Here is a 5,090-nt window from a genome sequence, read left to right on the forward strand (position 1 = left end):
CATCTTCGATAATCCCTCTAGGAACCTTCACTGACCTGTCAGCTAATTGTAAGGTGACAGTTGTTGGCTTCAACTCACCCAAACCGAGTTGCTCATATACCGTATATGGCAACAAATTCCACACTCGCTCCTAAATCTAGCAATGCTCGCTCAATCCTAAAATTGCCAATGATGCACGAAATAGTTGGGCAACCTGGATCCTTTTATTTAGGAAGAATATTATGCTGTAAAATTGCACTCACATTTTCAGCCAGAAATGCCTTCTTCTTGACATTTAAACGATGCTTGACAGTGCACAAATCTTTTAAAAATTTTGCATAGGAAGGCACTTGTTTGATTGCATCAGAAGAGGTACATTGATTTTTACTTGCTTAAAAAGCTCAAGAATTTCAGAGTTTGGTTCAAGCTTTTGCAAGGGCTTTAATCTTTGTGGAAATGGTGCAGGAAAAGAACATTCAATTTTTTCAGTAGATGTTGGTGCTTCAGTTTCTTCATTATCCTTTTCTTTTGTCTTGGGAGGGTCAGAATCAGGTATGACTTGTGTTTGTTCTGGGACTGGTCGGTCAATAATCCTTTCCACTTCGCAAAGTTATTATACTCTTTGCTTGTTCTTTATGCGAAGTTGAAGATGATGCATTGCTACTGCCGTAGACTTGAGGATTAGGTTGTAGTTGAGCTGGTAGCTTACCTTTCTCTTGAGCACTTAAAGCAGTGGTCAGCGTTGTCAGTTGATTTCTTAATTCATCATTGATTTTAGCTTGACCTTGCATGAAAGATTGCAAAGTTTCTTCGAGACTGGATTTTGAGGGGGTGCGTGTGCATAATGAGGTTGCGGAGGTGGAGGAGTTGGGTTATATACTTGTTGAGGTTGGTCATTCCTCCACCTGAAATTTGGATGATTCTTCCATCTAGGGTTGTAAGTACCCGAAAAAGGATTATTGAAAGATTTTTGATAGGTATTCATAACATTGGCCTGATCGTGCAAGACTTCCTTGAATGCGGGTATTGTGGGACAATCAGTGGTGAGATGGCCAGGCATCTCGCAAATCCTACAACACTCGCTATTATGTTCTACGGTCTTGACGGGTTCAATCCTTCTAAGTTCAATTTCCTCTACCTTCCTAGTAAGGGCTGCCATTTTAGCCTGAATATCATCCTGAGTACTAAGGTTGTAAAGGCCCCCATGTCCAACGCTAGTAGGCTTAGGTAAAGGTTTATTCACTCTATCCCCTATTTTCCATAATTGTGCAGTCTCTGCGAGAGAGTCTAAATAGTCCCATGCCTCATCGGGTTGCTTTTCCAAAAATAGACCATTGCACATAGTCTCTATAAATTGTTTTAACTGTGGAGACAACCCTTCGTAAAAAAAACTAATGGTTCTCCATGTTTCAAACCCGTGATGAGGGCAAGAGAGAAGCAAATCTTTAAATCTCTCCCAGCATTCATAAAATGTTTCATGGTCTTTTTGTTGGAAGTTACTAATGTGCCTTTTCAAAAAGTTAGTCCTTTGTGCGGGAAAGAATTTTTTCAAGAATTCTCTTTGCATATCATGCCATGCTCCTAGCGATCTAGGTCTCAAGGAGTTCAGCCATGTTTGGCTTTATCCTTTAAGGAAAAGGGAACAAGGTCAATTTAAGGACATCTTCCGATACATTTGGCATTCTAAATGTGATGCTAATTTCTTCAAAATCCTTAAGGTGAAGATAAGGGTTCTCGGATTCCGTTCCATGATACTTTGGCAGCAATTGAATTACTCCTGGTTTGATTTCAAAGTGTCCTACATTTTTAGGAATAATCATGCATGAAGGTTGACTAGTCCTAGTGGGATGTAAGTATTGTCGAAGTGTCATAACTGGGGGTCTACCTTCATCACCATGGTGACTTCCTACATCATCAGGAAAATTTGCATCTCACAAGGTGTGAGATACTGCGAAGGAATTTCAAGGATGTGTCCTAAGGGATGATCTAAAGTTGTACGACTTAATCGACTGGTGTCGTCCCTATTCCAACCTAGCATACAAAATTTAATTAAAATTTTTTATATTTTTTTAAATAAATATAAATATAAGTACCAACTAAAGATACCCTAAAACGACACCCTAAAACAAAAATCTATTCACAATCAAGCATGCAACAAAACATTACCCCTTAATTTCTAATGTTTTTCTTAAATTTCTAGACAGCTCCTAACTGGTTTGAAGAGGGCACCTAAGCCTCCAATCCGGTCTAATGAACCGAGTTAACCAGGTAAGCTCCCAGGTAAGTGGAGGGGTCACGATGCGTTCGCAAAGGTTTTCCCACTTAAAGCCCACTTGCCTCGAACAGACGAACTGTCTCCCTTATAGGGACAAAGCTTGCCTAGACATCAACTAAGCCACAGAGCGAAATTGGTGCAACTTTGGTGGTCTTCATCCTATTGAGCTCGAATATCCTTAGGGGCCAACGTCTAGTTGATTTTAGTTAAGCTTAGGATATTTATGCAATGGGGTGATTTTTGGACTAAGGACGAGTGATGAAATCCCGACCTTATCTTTTTAAATGGGTTCAGCCCTTAGAATATTTTATGCTGATACCTTATACTATATGCAACAATCAAGAGATTTTTTTTATATATTTTATGACATGACATTAATTTCATTGAATAAGTGATCAAGCAAATTATTTATTTTTTTAAAAAAATTTATGAGTTGAAGTTTGAAATTTGAATTCTGAAATTTGAAATTTGAAATTTTAGGTTTTTCTCTTTTTTTTAATTTAATTTTTGAATAATCACCCTCGATCCTTTCTTAAAGTTTTTTTTAAAAAAAAAATTTCAATTAGCAACAAGGGTTAATGAGATATGATAACAATAAAATCCTGATTCTAAATAATTAAATGCAGAAAATTAAAAAACAGAAAGCAGTAAGGTTTCGTATTAATCTAATGGTCTTAAAAGTTTCGGAATGTCAATCAGGACCGTTCAGATGAAAGAAACACAGGTTCTGCACCTGACAACCAAATTTGAGTTCAATCAGACGGTTAATTACTTTGATATCAGAGTTTGATGCAGACTATGCAGGGAATAAAAAAAGCAGTAAAGAATTTTTTTTTTGTTTTCGAAAGAAAAAGACTAACTACTAAAGTACTAATTAAATCTAAAATTATACAAATAAATCAGCCGTTCTCCGGCAACGGCGCCAAAAACTTGATGCAAAAATAAAATTGTTCTCCCAAGTGCAGGAGAATCGCACAAGTAGTAAATTCTCGGAAGTCCGAGGTCGAATCCTCAGAAAACGAAATATATATGAGATTATTTAATATAATTTTAGATTAATTAATTTAATAAATTTGTGGATTAAAATTATGTTTTGATTTTCAGAAATTAAAATCGGAGAACAATATAGCAATAAACAAAGTTTAATAAAATAAAGATGGTAGGGATCTGGAATCCCCTTGACGATATTGCATCCAAGAAATAAACTCTATGGTTCTTGATTAAAAATGAATGGTAGGATAGATCTAATCATGGTATATGTTCATGAACATATGAACTCACAATTTCTAAGCATTCGTCGTGCTTTCTACGTCTACGACGAATCAAATACTAAAGCAATCCATATATCAATAATCATAATCCATTAAAGAGCTATCTACAAAATAACTATGCATGGATCAAAAACATATCAGTAAATATAATTCATTCAAGGCAAAAGTTTAGAGTTTACTTCAAAGAGCAATACATCAAAGGTTCCTCCATCTCCCTTCCTAAGAAATTAGCCCTCCATTAACAAAAAAGAAAACTCCCTTTTTTTCTTTTCTTTTTTCCTATTCTTTTTGGAAACAGAGCATGCTCTGTTTCCCTTTTTTTTTCTTCTTTGAATGGGGATTGAGGCTCTGTTTCACCGAATGAGGATGATACCTTTTCTCACCCAGCCGAGAGGTATATATCAAGCTGGGGTCGATCCCCTTCTCACATGCGGTGGAGGATGAGCGGACCCGCTGGATCTGGGGCATGGATCGCGGGATCACGGTTGCTGGGATTCGGATGCTGGCTGACCGCGAACGTGGCATGCTGGGAAGCTTCACAGATCCTGGGATTCGCTGCTGTTCTATCGCAGAAGCAGGAGATGCGGGATGCTCCAACGCGTGAGATCTGGACGTGGAGGATCACTCGCGGGAGAACCGGAATCTGGGAGGCTCGTGGATGCTGGAATCACGGATCGGAAGCTGGAAAAATCGCTGGGAAGAGGCGGAAGAGACGTGCGTTCGTGAGGAACTCGGACGTGGACGGTTGGGTGCTGATCACAGAAGCCGGGATCTTCGGTAAGGGAGGAAGGCTGATCGCAGGAGGCAGCTGAGATCCTCTGTGAACGTGGAAGCTTGGGGCTTGAACACTTGGGATCGGTTGGAAGGCGCGTGGACTCGAAAGCGAGCTGATATTCCGGAAGATTGCAATCGCCATGGGATGCGGAAAGCTTCGCGGGAGATTTGGATCTTTGCTGGGATGGAAATGCTTGCGAACGAAAGAGCTGGGACGCGGACGCTGAGATCACAGACGCGGGGAATTTGCACGCGGATGCGGAATGTCTGGGAGAGGCTGGATCGCGGTGGAATCGCCACGGACGGCCGGATGTTGGACTCGGGACGCTGAGATTCGTATGATGCCTGGCTGATGGTGTGGATGGCTGGGAGCTGATCACATGCGCTGGGAGAAGTGGATCGACCGCACGAGGGCTCTATCGGGAGAAGCTGATCGTGGGACAATGTAGAAATCGCGGGATGCTGGGACCTGTGACACGAAGGGTGAATCACGGACGCCTGCGGGATTCCTTCAAATGGACGCACGAAATGGGGAGGACATGCTGCTGCTGGATGTGGCTGCACCTAGTTGGCTAATGCTCCTTCTAGTGTGCAACTGGGACTGACTTTATGCGTATTTTAGCTATGATTTACGATCACCTGCACCCCACAAAAATATAATATTAATGCGGCAATTTTATCATTATTTGTTAGCAATAATACTAATTTAAGCGATGTATAGATCGCACTTTTGTGCTCTCATCAACCATCCAAAAAGTTGCACCAAAATGATGATGCTTTAGGAAGGTCAA

The 5,090-nt window shown here is 40.4% G+C and overlaps 1 pseudogene; it reads left to right on the forward strand.

Moving 5' to 3' along the window:
* The first annotated feature begins 1,391 nt into the window (after window positions 1-1,391).
* LOC120106835 lies at window positions 1,392-1,489 on the forward strand (annotated as a pseudogene).
* The last annotated feature ends 3,601 nt before the right edge of the window (window positions 1,490-5,090 follow it).

Source organism: Phoenix dactylifera, unplaced genomic scaffold (assembly GCF_009389715.1).
Source record: "Phoenix dactylifera cultivar Barhee BC4 unplaced genomic scaffold, palm_55x_up_171113_PBpolish2nd_filt_p 000657F, whole genome shotgun sequence".
In the NCBI taxonomy this organism is placed as follows: domain Eukaryota; kingdom Viridiplantae; phylum Streptophyta; class Magnoliopsida; order Arecales; family Arecaceae; genus Phoenix; species Phoenix dactylifera.